Source organism: Balaenoptera musculus, chromosome 12 (genome assembly GCF_009873245.2).
Source record: "Balaenoptera musculus isolate JJ_BM4_2016_0621 chromosome 12, mBalMus1.pri.v3, whole genome shotgun sequence".
Lineage (NCBI taxonomy): Eukaryota > Metazoa > Chordata > Mammalia > Artiodactyla > Balaenopteridae > Balaenoptera > Balaenoptera musculus.
Window position 1 is genome coordinate 54,981,180 of NC_045796.1, and position 17,324 is coordinate 54,998,503.

A 17,324-nucleotide genomic window follows, 5' to 3' on the forward strand; every position below is an offset into this window, starting at 1 on the left:
ATCTGGTCTGTTTCCCTGGAGATCTCTGACTATTACACCTTCTATCTATTAAAGAAATTGCATTTGTAATAAAAAAATTTCCACAAAGAAAGCTCCAAGTCCAGATGGTTTTACTAGTGAATTCTATGTTAAATAAATTATACAATATTACAAAACAGTTTTCATTATAAGGAGGGAAATTGTTTATAAGATCTAAATAATCCTAATACCAAAACCTGACGAATACATTATAAGAAAATAAAATTATATACCCGTATCCTTCATGAACACACAAATCATTAGCTAAATATTAGCAAAAAGAGTCCAGCAATATATAAAAAAGATTATATGTATCATGACCAACTGGAGTTTATCCCAGAAATACATATCTATTGGTACTATCATTGAAAAGTCAATTAATTGACTTAAAAGTCATATTAATAAAGGAGATAAAAACACCTGATCAGTACATTCACAGAAAAGCATTTGAGAAAATCCAACATTCATTCATGATTAAAAATTTTCAGAAATTAGAAACAGGAGAAAACTTCCTCAACCTGACAAAGGACTATCACAAAATAATTAATACTGACATACTGAACACTTTCCTCCAAAGAATGAGGATGTCCATCACTTCTAATTAAAATTTTACTCAAGTACCTAACCAGTGCATAAGGAGAAAAAAAACCACAAAAACAAAACAAAAAAAGGAAAGAAATAAAAGTCATAAAGATGGAAAAGGAGTTATCTTCATTTGCAGACGTGATTATTAACACATAAAATCCTAAGGAGTCTACAAAAGATAACAGAATTAATAGATAAATGCAGTACTCAAGAAATCAATTGTATTATTATATACTAGCAGCAAACAGTAAACAAAATTTAAGGAAATAATATATAAGAGCATCCAAACACATAAAATACTCAAGAGTAAATTCAACAAAAGATATGGAAGGCTTTTAATACTAAAAACTACAAAACGTTACTGAGAGAAATAAAAGAAAACTTAAATAAATGGTTATATATCAGGTTAATGAATCCAAAGACTCAAAATAGTTAAGATGTAAATTCTCGCCAAACTAATCTATAGATTAAATGCAATCCCAATCAAATTTCCAGTTTACAAGCTCATTTGTAATTTCTATAAAAATGCAAAGGACCTTGAATATCCAAGGCAATTTTGAAAAAGGTTAACAAGGTTGGAGGACTGATACTACCTTATTTCAAGAGTTACTGTAAAGATACAGTAGGGTTCTTCAATCTCGGCACAATGACATTAGGCCAGATAATTCTTGTGGGGGTTGTCCTATGTAGGAAAGATTTTTTATCAGTATCCCTAGCATCTAACAACTAGATGCCAGCAGCAACACCTCTCCTCAATTGTAACAACCGAAGATGTCTCCAGGCATTGCCAAATGTCCCCTCAGGGCAAAAACAACCCCAACTATCATACAATAAACTAGACAGGGTGGTATTGGCATTAGGATGGACAGATAGGTTAATATAAGAGAATCCATAAACATGCTACCTTTGTGTAGCCAGTTGATTTTCAACAAAAATTAAAGTTGAAATTAAATCAATGAAACAACAGAAGTCTTTATCAAAAAGGCAAGGCACTAGTAAGCCGCATAGCACATGGAGATCAGCTCCGTGCTTTGTGACCCCCTAGAGGGGCGGGATAGGGAGGGTGGGAGGGAGATGCAAGAGGGAGGGGATATGGGGATGTATGCATACATATAGTTGATTCACTTTGTTAGACAGCAGAAACTAACACAACAATGTAAAGCAATTATACTCCAATAAAGATGTTAAAAAAAAAAAGACATTAGTAAAATGTAGGTAGGACAATGTGTGTGTCCTCTGAGACTGTCTCATACACTGAAATCATCTAACATTCCTACACAACCGTAATTACCCCTTCCCATTATTGACTAAAGTAGAGGAAATGATCAAAATACCCTTTCCCATCACTGACTACCATTTGTAGGGAAAATAACCAAAATCTCCTCCACAAATTTCCAAACACCTTCTGTGTGATAGGACCATGCTCACTGAGAACCACTAATCTAAAGAAATAACAAGGGATTGAAACTATGGTCAGGAGCAAAAGACAAGCAGATTTGAAAAAATAAACAGAATACTTAGAGATTAAAAAAAAAAAGAGTAATTGGAACTAAAAACTCAATGGATGTCTTAAAAATAGATCAGAAATAGCTGAAGAGAACATTAAGAACTTCTGCTTCCAGCAATGTGACCAACCAGTTCTCTAAAAAATGCATGGAAAAAACACACATTTGCATGCATTGCTGGGCTTGCAGAAAGCTGGGCTTGCAGAAAATAAAGGTAAGAGCCTCCCCAAATAACCCTAAAGGTAAAGTTAGAGCAAGGAGCAGTAAGCTATAAGCAAACAGGAAAGGCAGGGCTTCCCTAAGGACGGATAATAATATTAGTGCTGTAGCACGTGACTAGACTGAGTCATGGGGCCAGCAGCATCTTAACTCTCTTCCACACCGAGGGATTTTTGAAATTAGTTATAATGATGAAGGCTATGGAAATCCATAGTTCCAGGCAGAAGCAAACACAGTTACTTCTAGAGGAAAGTTTTCTCAATTTAAGCCTGTACTATTTCCATAGATATAATCAAACATGTATGACCTCATAATCAAAGATAATGAGACACCAAGAAATAAACCACCATGAGGTAAGGGTCAGCAGAAACAACAAACTACCAAGTTAGACTTCTAAGAACTTTATTGAAATTGTCAAAAACAGCCTATAAAATAGTTAGAGACAAAGTTTTTAAAGAAATAGAAAGAAAAAGATGAAGTTACAAAAATGAACAACCTACAAGAGAGTAGCAAAAATAACCAGGCATATTTGAAAATAACAAACTCAACAGGACTATTAGGTATCGAATCAATACTGCTGACATCTCAAACTCAGTGGAATTATTAAACAACACTTAGACACAGATAAAGGTTAGATTAATAAACTAGAAAGTAAATATCAAGAAATTACATGGAACACAGCATAGAAAGATAAGATAAAAATGTAAAAGAGGGACTTTCCTGGTGGCGCAGTGGTTTAGAATCCGCCTGCCAATGCAGGGGACATGGGTTCAATCCCTGGTCCGGGAAGATCCCATGTGCCGCAGAGCAAATAAGCCTGTGCGCCACAACTACTGCGCTCTAGAGCCTGCGATCCACAACTACTGAGCCCAAGCATCGCAACTACTGAAGCCCGCATGCTCTAGGGCCTGTGTGCTGCAACTATTGAGCCCGCATGCTGCAACTATTGAAGCCCGTGCACCTAGAGCCCACGCTCCGCAACAAGAGAAGCCACCGCCAATGAGAAGCCCATGCACTGCAATGAAGAGCAGCCCCCGCTCACCGCAACTAGAGAAAGCCTGCACGCAGCCATGAAGACCCAACACAGCCAAAAATAACAAAAATTTTAAAAAATTTAAAGAAAAAGAAAGGAGAACAACAACAGAAAGGAAAAAAGAAAAGAAAAAATAGGAAAAAATCCAGTCTGAATAGATAGCACAAAACCTGTAATAAAAATATATCAATAATGGCATTAAATGTGTACAGACTAAATGTACCAGTTTAAATACAGACTGTCAGATTAGATTTAAAAATATAAAAATCAGATATATATTGTCTATAAAGGACATATAAAACAAAATAATATGAATAGCTTGAAAAAAAAGAGAGGAAAGAAACTATATTAGATCTTATGTAGCCCCACACACAAATTCATATGTTGAAGTCCTAATCATCAATGTACTTGGGGAGAGAGCCTTTAAAGAGGTAATCAAGGTTAAATGAAGACTTCAGGGTGAGGCCCTAATCCAAAATGACTAGGTGTACCCTTATAAGAAGAGGAAGAGACACCAGGGATATGTGTGCATCCATGTGAGGACAAAGTGAGAAGGCACCATCTGCAAACCAAGGAGAGAGGCCTCGGGAGAAACCAAACCTGCCAACACCTTGATCTTGGACTTTTACCCTCTAGAACTGTGAGAAATAAATTGTTTAAGCCACCTAGTCTGTGGTATTTGGTTATGGCAACCTTAGCAGACTAGAACGTCAGACAAATATTAACCAAAAGAAAGCTGGGTTTATTAATATTAACAGAAAAAATATACTTTGAGGCAAAAATATATTCCTAGGAATAGAGAAGGATGCTACATGATGAAAAATAATTGAATTTATAATTTAAATATTTATATGCATACATACAAAAATGGACAGATCTAGAAGGAGAAACTGACAAATTCACCACTTTAGATACTGATTATGCAAACCAGCTGAAGAGGACATTTTGCAATTATTTGGAGGAAATTTGAATATGTTATGGGTTTTAGATAAGATGAAAATGTACAATAGAAAAGAGATTACTGGCTAAAAACTTACCAGGTTATGAAAGAGCCATATATTTAGGCAAATATTGATACATACATATGTAGACAAACACACAAACACACATACACACACAGAGACATTGGGAATATTTACCAACAACTAATTCTACACCACACAGGTGCTTGGAGCTAGATATACAATGATAAATAAGGAAGATCAGATCCTATCCTCATGGATTTTATATGTCAAAGCAACTCAGATTGTAGGTCACATGGGCTTCCGCTCTTTCTATGACACACACTTCTTTGAAACTTTAAAAAAGTCCTTTGAGCCAACTAAACACAAAGCTAGAACTCGACATTCCTTAGTAATTCAACTACAACTAGGTGTTCCCTGGTTGTCTATTTCTTTTATTCATTAAAAATGGCATTTTTTTCTTCTTTTAAAAATTGTTATTATTGACATACAACATTACAGTAGTTTCAGGTGTGTAGCATGATGATTCAATATTTTATATATTGTGAAATGATCACCCCAATAAGTCTAGTTAACGTCCATCACACAGTTACAAACATTTGTTGTCTTGTGATGAGAACTTTTAACATTTACACTCTTAGCAACTTCCCAGTATAAGTGCATTTTTTTTTTCTTCTGGGTATAGCTACTTAACCTAGAGAGTCCTATACACTTTTTACATCATTTGTAAAACAGTCTTACATTTTATACCATGTACTGAATCTCCTAAGGAAACAAAAGTGGCCAAATCAACATTTCTCCGATATTTTGGTGATCTATGTCTGACTTAAGAAAAAAATTTTAAGAAAGTTAATGAGGCCTATAATTGACCTGATAATATAAAAAGAGTGATTTTAAAACATTACAAATCCATTTAGTATTAATTAAAATTACTAACTATAAAAAATGCCATTTCAGAAAATAGACAGAAAACAGTACATGAATGAAAGAATATCTAAGCTTCAGATTTTTTAAAAAGTAGCATTAGATAGCAAGCACATTGTATATTGATCATTTGGAGAGGCATGTGGTCAAGTTTACAGTTCCGAGTTCTGGCCAGGTATTGCTCAGCATCCCACCAACTGGACTTTGAAAAGCAGCCTGGGGCTTCCCTGGTGGTGCAGCGGTTGCGAGTCTGCCTGCTAATGCAGGGGACACGGGTACAAGCCCTGGTCTGGGAAGATCCCACGTGCCGTGGAGCAACTGGGCCCGTGAGCCACAACTACTGAGCCTGCGCATCTGGAGCCTGTGCTCCGCAACAAGAGAGGCCGCGATAGTGAGAGGCCCGCGCACCGCGATGAAGAGTGGCCCCCGCTTGCCACAACTAGAGAAAGCCCTCGCACATAAACGAAGACCCAACACAGCCAAAAATAAATTAATTAATTAATTTTAAAAATCAGAGGTAAATTATTTTTAATAAATATGAAGATATTAAACTATTGCTATTAAAGTAATATCCAATGACTGTATTAATTCAATTCTTAGAGCATGAAAAAAATAGATCAAAGTATATGAAGTGATAGTTTACAGTTATGATTAGATTTATGGCTTTACTATAGAAATTTAAATTTCTATTTATATCAATAGTATTGTTCCTCAGATTTATCAACTGTAAGGATTCCTGTACCTCAGGAATTTCATGAATAAAATAACTTGAATTCCTATCAAAATACCAGTGGGATTCTCTTGGTAGTGACAAAGACTTGACAAAGTGATATTAAAGTTTATCCAGGATTGACATGTATACACTGCTATATTTAAAAAGGATAACCAACAAGGACCTATTTTATAGCACAGGGAACTCTGCTCAATGTTATGTGGCAGCCTGGATGGGAGGGGAGTCTAGGGGAGAATGGATACATGTATATGTATGGCAGAGTCACTTTGTTGTGCACCTGAAACTATTACAACATTGTTAATTGGCTATGCTCCAATATAAAACAAAAAGTTAAAAAAAAAAATAAAGTTCATCCAGGAGCTACAAGAATATTTTAGAACACTAATACAGGGAGATTTGCTTTCTAGGTACTAAAAGGTATTACAAAGACAGAGAAATAAAGACACTTGGTGGAAGAAAAATCAAGACAAACAATAAAAAATTAGAGTCCTGAAACACACATCTTAGAAATAACATATAGAAGAAATCATTAGGTAACAAAAGAGGCTTCAAGTTAATGGAAAGAGTTCAAACAAGAGATACTGAGTATGGGGAAATTTAGAATAAAGCTTTATTTTATGTAAAGGTATAAATTAAATTTTAGATGGATTTAAGAGTTAAAAGAAATAAACCATAAATCAGAAAAAATATAGATCACTATTTATCTGATCTGTAAGAAACAAAGGCAGAAACAAAATGCAAGAACTCACCAAATGAAAGAGCAATGAAATTGGATATGCCAAAGATGATCTCAGATGAGGCAAAATTATTATTTGTAGGTGAAAATATTTCATACCTTGAAAACCATAAATACATTGAAAAATTATTAAAATCAATAAAAAGAAGTTAATAAGGTGGCTGGTTACAAAAATGTTACACAAAATCAATTCCATTTAGAAAAAAGATTATAAAAATAAAAGAAGGAAAAAAATGTCAGTTTTAATAGTACAGAAACACATACACACACAATGATAATATACCCCAGGACAGATTGTAGACATGTGTTTAGATTACTTAACTCTTCTTTTACGTTAACAAAGTATAGTTTTCATTTTCACTATTTAGGTCCTGCATATCTCTTATTAAACTTTATTCCTAAGCGTTTTCATTTTTTGTTCCTTTGGTAAATTAAATATATTCTTCAATGAGCAGAGGAAGATAACAGAGTTTCTCTCCTCTGTCCTCCATCCTCCTATCTCCCTTAGCAAAAGGGTCATGGTTTGATAATTTGTTTACTGACAGCTCAGAAGAGCAGAAACTATACCTTCCACAGCTCAGTGATTTGCCTCTGCTCAAAAAATGCTAAAAGCCAGCTCTATACTCTTGTTTAGGGAAGAAAAACCATGACTGGAGAAATAAACAGCAGGGAAAAAACACAGGGACAATGTAATCTGATGAAGAAAGATGCACCTTTAGAAAATGCTCCCACTGAAATTCTCTGAAGAAAATTTTAACCTAAGCCAGTTAGTTTAGAACAGAGAGAAAAAAGGCTGTCTGGAATTGAAAGCATGATTTGAAATTTTAAAATTAAATAGGAAGAACAGTGAAAGGAGACAGTCACACCTGAGAACTCAATATGCTGGGAAGTTCAAGAGGAACAATCCTACAACAAAAAGCAAGACAGATGGAAATGCTAAGAAAAAAATAAGAAGAAACGTTAAAGACCAATTTTGGAACTAACAGTTGAATAAGAGGGGTTCTAAAAGGAGAAAAGGAAACAAGTAAAGAAATATGTAAAGAAATTACAGAAGAAAATTTCTAAACACATGAAAAAATGAATATTTAGTACAGGTGACCCTGTTTTTGTACTAAGACTTTCTCAAGTGAAGGAAGTAGCATGTTTTACATTACGGCACAAGTTCCTAGTGTTGTTGAAGAACGGAAACAAACAGTTTGCAGAATGGCTACTTTGAACAGCACTGTTTTATGGATAACAATTGTTTTTGCCTAACTCATCCAACATCTCTTTTCATAAGAGCACTTTGGTTTGCTTTTGGAGAGTCCTCCTTTCCTTACTTTAAATCCTTGTGGTTTAGATGGGGCTCACCTCACTCCCCAGCTCAAGGGGTGGGCAAATGACTGCTGTCTAGCAAACCAGAGCGCCGCATTACAGGTTAGAGCAATCCTGGGCTTTTGCTAGAACTGCTGGTAATTCTATCCCTCTTGGCATGTGGATTGAGCACTCAAATCCAGATAGCTCTGAAACTATTCTAATTCCTGGAATTATAAATTACGCAAGTCAATACATTTCCTTTTTTCCTCCTTAAGCCAGTGGTTCTCAAATTTCAGAGCACATCAAAATTACCTAGAGGGTTTGTTTTAAAAAAAAAAAAATAACAGAACAAAACAAAAGACAGATTGCTGAAGTCCATATCCTGGGGGGTAAGTCTCGATGAGGGCTGAGAATCTGCATTTCTAACAAGAGTCCATGTGATGCTGATGCTGGTCCAAGGACCACAATTGTGAATGATTGCCTTAAGCCATTATGAGTTGGTTCATATTACTTACACCTGAAAGATTAGTGACCAACATATCTCCAAACAGGTGGAAAAAAATGAAATAACCCTTGAAGCAAAGTGAAAATTAAAATGAAAATTTTAAATTATCCAGAAAATAATGAAAATAATAAGAAATTCATACCAACACCTATGCAACACAATGAAGCTTTTCTTAAAGGAATACTTATTGTCTGGAATCCTTATTGTTAATAAAAATAAAGACTAAAACTAAGTATTCAACTTCAGAAAGTAGAAAAAATACAACAAAATTAATAAAACAAAATTAACAAAAGTTGAACACTTTTTACTGTAAGATCTGAAAGTAAAGAAACAGAGAAAACCAACAAAAGCAGCAGAAAATATAGATAAGACAAAAGCTAATTATTTAGAAACGTAAATCCACAAGAAGCCTAAATAGGAAGAAACAGACAAAATAAAAATGTAAAATGCTAGAGATTATTAAAATCCAATTGCACAATAGGAGAGACTAAAAGAATAAGAGAATCTTATTGCCACTTTATGGCAATGTATCAGAAAATATAAAGGAGGTAAATAATTCCCCAGCAAAATATACCAAATTTGACCAATCAGAAGTAGAAAAACCTAATAGATAAGACTTTGAGAACATAATTTTTTAAACTACAAAAGGCAAAGAAAGGGCTCAGATGTTTTGTAGCTCAGTTCTATCACCTTTTAATCTGTGGGTTCCAAATCATTTTGATCACACACACTTATCAGTAAAATATTTTTGAATATCCATCCCAATATATGTATATTTGTTTGTATTTATAAAGTAGATACATACTTTATAAAGTAGATGTATACATTATTAAACAAAAATAAATAAATAAATAAATATAAACACAAGTCATGATATTTTTTTCCATGTATGAATAAAATGAATCTATTATCTTGTCTATTGGAGATAGATTTTCCATTTTGGAGACCAGTACTTTAATTCTTATGTATATTAAATTACCCCACAACATAGAAATAGAAAACTACCCAAACATGAAATAAAATAGCCTTAGTAATAAAACATGATGAGGAAAACACATTAAAAAGTCCAAGTTCATGAAGACCAATAAATATTATGAAACTGAATATATCCGCATATCATGACTAAGAAGGGTTTTTTCCCGCAGGAATATAAGAATTATTCAACTACATAGAATCTATAGATGTAATTCATTTTATCAATACCTTGAAGTCAAAAATTATATAATTATGTCAAAAGATGCTGAAAAGTTTTTTGATATAATCCTACAGGTATTCATAATAAAAAGAGAAGGGAAGCAATTAAACATGATGATTATTAACTGAAAATAACAGATTTAAATTTGAAATATTAAAGCCATTTTCATTAAATCAGAAGATAGGATGCCCACTGTCAGCAGCTTTTTCAACACTGTTTAGGAAATTCTAGTCTATTCCATAAGAAAAGAAAATTAAATAATAGGTATGACTATTGGAGAAGACACAAAACTATTGCCCAAACCCAGAGTTTTTCTCTACAATAGCAATGGCCAGTTAAAAGGAAAAAAAATCATTCACAATAGCATCAAAAATACCTAAGAATAATCATCACAAGAAATCTATATAAGTAACTTATTAAAGGTCACAGGGACTTCCCTGGTGGTCCACTGATTAAGAATCCACCTGCCAATGCAGGGGACATGGGTTCGATCCCTGATCCGAGAAGATCCCACATGCCGCGGGTCAACTAAGCCCATGCGCCACAGCTACTGAGCCCACACTCCAGAGCCCACGAGCCACAACTACTGAAGCCTGCGCGCTCTGCGGCCCGCGTGCTGCAACTACTGAGCCTGCGTGCTGCAACTACTGAAGCCCACACACCTAGCGCCCGTGCTCCGCAACAAGAGAAGCCACCGCAATGAGAAACCCGTGCACAGCAAGAGTAGCCCCCGCTCGCCGCAACTAGAGAAAAAAGCCCACACACAGCAATGAAGACCCAGTACAGCCAAAAAATAAATAAATAAAAATAAAGGACACAAAAATAACTTGAAAAAAATGGGTCAACATAACCTATATGCTCCTCCAATCCCATTCTCTTCTCTGGTCTCAGAGTAGCATTATCATGAACTCAGCGTTCATCATGTTTTATATTTTTACCACAAATATAAGTATTCACAGACAATGCATAATATTACTTGATGGTTTTAAAAAATTAATAAAGATGAATAATATTGCATCGATCATTCTGCCACTTGCTTTATTAATTAATATTATAGCGGGATTTTTAAAAAAGTAATCCAGACTGATAATGGTAGCTGTAATCTGTTCTTTTAAGTCAATTTCATTTTGAGAATATACTATAATTTAATCATCCTCTTGGTAATAGACATTTAGGTTGTTTCTGGGTTGTTGTTGTTGTTTTTTTTCTATTACAAGCAATGCTGCAATAAACATTATTTTGCACAATTCTCTTTGTGTACATGTGACCATAACCCACAGAGAAAACATTTTGCGTCACGATTCAGTACTCACACACACAAAAACACCCAGCATAACCCAAAAGTATATGAAACAATAGTTACTCTTACTACATGCACTGCACTCTGATTTTTATTCTGTTCTATTTCATTAAAAAATAGCAATAATACTTTCCATAATCTACCAAATTAATATCAAAAGGCACTAGTGGGTCCCAGCCTACATTTTGAAAAACACTGCTCTGGTAAATCCACCTAGAAGTGGAATCAAAGTATATAAAAAATTTTGATTCCACCAGATATTGCCACATTGCTCTCTCAAGTGGATTCATCAATTATGAGTCCCATCAGGACTGTGTGACATTCTTCACACTACTTAGTATGGTCAGACCTTAAAACTTCTGCTACTTCTATGGGAGTGAAATGGTATCTCATTTAAATCAGTATCTTTTTATTTGTTTACTGAATATTTATTTTTTTCTTTTATAAATGAGTTTATTTGCTCATTTTTCTGTTGGGCTTTTACTTCCTTTTGACTTATAGTCTTTTATATATTATGGATATTAATTCTTTATCAACTACATGCATTGCAAATATCTTTTCCCACTCTATATTGTATTTTCTAACTTCGTTTATACTGTTGGTGCTGGACTATTTTATGTCAATTAGGTTATGCCTGGTAACTATGTTTCCCAGAGTCTTTTTTCTGGATGGTTCTGGGTTACAGTCAGCCAAAAGAGAAACTCATATACTACAAGATATGGAAAGCAAACACAAAGCAGAAGCCATTATCATGGTCAGCCACGGTAGCACACACAGATCTGACCAGCACGTCCTGGCTTGTCCTCTCTGGTGCTCTGTGCCCACCTTGTCTTCCCAATGTTGGTCCCACTGACCAGCAGCCTGACACCATCCCTTGTCTGCAAATCCAGAGAGGCTGTCACAACACAGAGGCAGCAGTTTCCATAGCTCTCCCCAGGGTCTCCCTCTCCTCAGTTCCTCTGCAATACCAGATATGCCTGGCTTTTTGGATTTCCCTGCATGCTCTGATTTGTCTATCTAGTCCAGGGCTTCTGAAGACTGGTTAGTGAATATTTCTCTAATGTACTGTATGTACTGACTCTTCCCCTACCCAGCAACTTTCACATTTGTGTAAGTTCTTTTTTAAAAAAAAATATTTTTAAATTTACTTTTATTTTTGGCTACGTTGGGTCTTCGTTGCTGCACGTGGGCTTTCTCTAGCTGTGGTGAGTGGGGACTACTCTTCGTTGCAGTGCACGGGCTTCTCATTACGGTGGCTTCTCTTGTTGCGGAGCACGGGCTCTAGGCGCGCAAGCTTCAGTAGTTGTGGCACATGGGCTCATTAGTTGTGGCTCGCGGGCTCTAGAGCGCAGGCTCAGTAGTTGTGGTGCACGGGCTTACTTGCTCCACGGCATGTGGGATCTTCCCTGACCAGGGCTCAAACCCGTGTCCCCTGCATTGGCAGGCGGATTCTTAACCATTGCACCACCAGGGGAAGTCCCTTGTGTAAGTTCTGAATCTTCAATTTTCATAACACTTAAAGTGGCTCTATCTTCCTGACTGAAACCTTTGCCAGGTAGAAATTTTAAATTCTGAAGTAGTCAATTTAATTTAACTGCTTATAGTTTGTGTTTTTTGTGTCTTGTTTAAAAAAAAAAAAATCTTCCCAAACCTAAGAGCTGTAAAGTTTTGCTTTACACTTTTAGATCTTTAGGTATGCTATGAGGTCGGGGTCCAATTTTACTTTTTCTCTGTAGTCAGATATAATCCCAGGACCATTTACAATCTTTGCATTATTTTCCAAGATCTGAAAGGCACCTCTGCCATATATTAAGATTTGTATATATTCTCATTGCCAATGGTCTATTCATCTTTCACTGGGCCATCACCTCACTTATTTACATATACTTACATAGTTGTATAATAAATATAAATATCTGGCAGGGAGAGCCTTCAAACTTCGATTTTCATCTACAAAATTGTGAGGTTATTGTTGGTCTTATTAACTTCCAAGTCAATTTAAAATCAACTTTATTGGAATTCTGAATGAAATTACACTGAATCTGTAGATTATAGGAAATTATGCTCTTTAAAATATTGAGTCTTGCCATTTGTTAACAAAATACCTTTCTCCATTTATTTAGGTTTGCTTTTATATATCTCAATATAAGTTTATCATTTCTCCATAAAAGTTTTTCATAGTTTTGTTAGATTTATTCCTAGGTATAGTATATTACAGTTTATGTTCCAATTGCGAAACAAACCCTCTTTATTTTTAATTTTTTAAATGTTTTTAAGAATTTAATTGTGCCATGACACCTAATGATTGCACTTTTTTTTTTTTTTGGCTGCGTCGGGTCTTCTTTGCTGCACGGGCTTTCTCTAGTTGTGGCGAGTGGGGGTTACTCTTCATAGCAGTGCACGGGTTTCTCATTGTGGTGGTTTCTCTTGTTGCAGAGCATAGGCTCTAGGCATGTGGGCTTCAGTAGTTGTAGCACGCAGGCTCAGTGGTTGTGGCTCATGGGCTCTAGAGCGCAGGCTCAGTAGTCATGGCGCACGGGCTTAGTTGCTCCACGTCATGTGGGATCTTCCCGGACCATGGCCCGAACCCATGTCTCCTGCATTGGCAGGCAGATTCTTAACCACTGTGCCACCAGGGAAGTCTCAGCAAACCCTTTTTAAAATACCAGTTTCTAGTTGCGAATTCCTAGGATGTAGAACTCTCCTTACATTCCAGATATTCATTTGTTCTTAGTTTGACTTTTGTGTATTGAATTTATAACTAGCAATCTTGCTAAATTTTTAAATTTATTCCAATTATTCCAATAATTTATCTATGGATAACCATGGATATAAAATCATATTGATGTGAATAACAAAGCATTTGCTTTCTTCTTTTCCAATCCTTAGATCTTTTATTTAGTTTTCTTCTCTAATTGCATTGGTAGCACCTCCAGTAGTATCAATAACAAACCCAAGAGGGGACTCTAGATGGGCTATTAAAACTGAGAGGACTAAAAGCAACTGCTTAAATCAGAGAACAGAATCTCAAGTCAGCCAAGTAGGAAAAAGAAAGAAATGACTTAATAGCAGTTCCATACAATGATCCTATTAAAAAAAAAATCACTGTCCCCAGAGGCTTTTATTTGTAACAGTATAGAAGTGAGGAAGCAGGCTAGGTATAAAGAGACCCTGGTTCAAATTTAGCACAGGCAACTGAGCTCCTCTAACCATGATCATATACCTGCTTTCCCAGTTAATGAGGATATCTATGAAATTCAGTTGTCCTTAGTAGAAGATTCTTGAAAAACTGAGTTTTAAAAATAATTACAAAAAAAAATTACAAAAACTATAGATAATATTAACTCTCTATCCCAAAAGGAAAGGAAACATTTGACTTTGATCCTTATTAGCCCATATATTTAAAATAATCATACAACAGACAAGACTTAAAGAAAAATTTTAAACTTAAAGTTTTAGAGGTCAAAATTCTTGACTTCTTGCTTGACTTGTTCTAGATTTTCTTTAAGAGAACATTTTCCCCTTTACAAAAACATTTTCTAAATTTAATATTTGTTCTCTGCTTATATCCAAAGTATCTATACTTTACAGGTAGTTCTTCATTATATGAAAATGCATATGTTAAAATTTTTACTTTATATGGAAATTTATTATGAATCTGATTTTACAGAAGTGGAAACTGTCTTACTAAATTACTACTTCCTATTGATAAGTGCAAGCATATTAAAATCTATTTATTTAAAATTTGGTGATCCTATCTACACCAACAAAAAGAACAATCTCTTTATCATATGAGAATAATTCAAGTCATAGCTCTTAATATGTTTATTTTAACCAAATTTCAAAAAACAAAAATTCCAGTGTAAGTTTAGAAGGAGCTTTGCAAAAGGCTCTTCAAGTTCATAAGAACTGAATTTGACTTGTACTTCCTTATTAATGGAGAATAAAGAAAGGCTAGCTGAAGGCTGCTAACAACTTTGTAATTCTCTGGAAATGGCACTTGGGCTTGGGGCACAGGACTAGTATTTCAGTGGAGGGATTTGGCAGTATGAAGTATAGACATTTTCTGTTGATTAGTCTTCATCTTGATCAGCCCTTATTGTTCAAACAGGAACAGACTGGATCTCCTAGCAGATATAAGCATGAGGATTTATGTTTTTTAAAGTTTAAAAGTAACACTCTGAACAATGTTGTATGTTCATTAAAAATATACACACTTAGTATTAAAGGCTAAATTAATTTCCTTTTTTGAAAGGATCTCCAAGTTTAAAAGTATTAGCCACTTTTCATAATCCCTTGTATTAAAACCATACAATAAATAATCTTATTTTCACCAAGACCAGTCTAAAGTAAAGAAGCTACGTAAAGTTACTTCTTAAACCCACAATTTCTACTTGTTATATTATAAGTTGCTTCTGGCCCATTTCTTTTCTATAGGCATTATTTTACTATTTATTTTGCTTAGAATAAAACGGCAATCAGAGAATCAACCTAAAATTGTGATTATTTGCCACTTGGCTTCTGACCATTCTCATCAGGCAACTTGGGAGACCTATGCAGCGCCAAATGAAGCTCTGCCCACACAATGTCTTGTGGTGGGTGATGAGAATGGCACATTGTCTGCCCAGTCTGAACAGAGGTCACAGCAGGGAGAGCATCTGCTAAGATAATGTGAATGAAGGAAACAACCATAATTGCCTCATTAAGAGATCTCTGGCCAAATAATCACAAGAAGAAAGGAAACCACCCTAAAATTAGGTATATAATAAGGAAAATTTGGGGTAGAATTAAAAAATGCAGAATTAAGGAGACTTGGGTATTCCACTGGTTTTGCTAATTTTCTTAGTCACTGTATGAATGAATGGAAACGTGGATGCAACAGTTCAGTTATTCAACTCCAGCCCTTGCCAGTCATTAGTAAGAAGCAGAAGATGCAGATTCACAGCTGTCCAGGATACAAACAAATGTAAAATATAGGGTTGTGGGGAATTGCTTACAAGGGACCAAAACTTAGGAACTAAGATTTAAAGTCTATTTTGAAATTACAATGAAGAGCATACAATTAAAGACATAAGTGGGAAAGAGGTAAAATATAAAAGAGCAAAGTCTAAGAATGGGAGGGAAAAAAGGAAAGGGAAAAAAGGAAATTGTCTCTGCTTAACCAATTTACTTTCTTCTGTTTTCTATCTCTGTGTTTTAAAAATAGATTTTTCTTATGTCAATAGTATATAATTACAACTAAATCCTCAGTCACTTTAAATTATATATAATTGAATATATATTTCATTCAACTGCTGATAAAATTATTTCATAGTAAAAGCTAAGGTAAATATTTTCCCAATTTCGATTTAAATTAAGCATCTAAGCTGAATGAAAAACTAAAATGTATTGAAACTGTGACAAATTATTTTTGCATTTCCTGATACTTTGAGATTAAGCTTTATTAACTTAATTTGTATTATATAGTTAACATTATATAAACAGAATCTTGTAGTGAATTATGATTATTAAATTTTTCTGATTCCAACAAACACAATAAAATTAGCTTGTTACAACCACAAGCCAGGTTTAAAATAAGCAAACTATTTGATGACTTTGATGTTTTGCACCCAAAATGTGCTGGCTAATTTTTCCATTCCATTTACCATTCCGGTCTTTAAACTGCCTTAATCTCCTGCCCTCAGATGTTGACCTTGTAAGAATAGGGGTCATAGGTCAGAATAGACAGACCTCAAAGGATCTGGACTATCAATTCATGCCTGAGAGATTTCTCTTCCACAATAGGAACCTACTAAACAGCAAATTCCTAAATCTAATCACACAAGTATCAGGGTGAAACAGTTATTTATTGGAATTCGTTGATTTACATTTTTCAAACATCTCCCGCACCTAAAGAGCATTTTTCTTTTTCTTTTGGGAGCAGTTTCTGGGACATAATAAATATGAAAATAAAATCATTGAAAGAACTTTTAATATAAAACAGATATCCTTAATAAAGTGGTACCATAAACCTGAGTACAGCTTTATTGTTTCCAGGAATGCTATGTGGATTTCAAAAATATAGAACTAGAATTCCTAACTATAAAGTACCTGGGAAACTTCAAATTATACCACAGAGATAATGAGTGGAAGAGATTATACTGCCATAGAGGTAGATGGGGAGGGGGTGGAGGAGGGTTACCACTAGATAGTTTTGAGCTCACTTGCTCTAAAGGTGAATGAGGGCATTAAGTAAGTATTTTTTCTTTTTAATAAACAGGTGAAAATATACAGTCCTTCAGTGAGGACAGACAAAAGCAAAATTTTTATGGCT

At 34.8% G+C, this 17,324-nt stretch overlaps 1 protein-coding gene across 3 annotated transcripts in view; it reads right to left on the bottom strand.

The window, feature by feature from the left end:
• Positions 1–17,324, bottom strand: part of LIN28B (lin-28 homolog B) — a 115,459-nt gene that overhangs the window by 23,609 nt on the left and 74,526 nt on the right. The window lies entirely within an intron of this gene.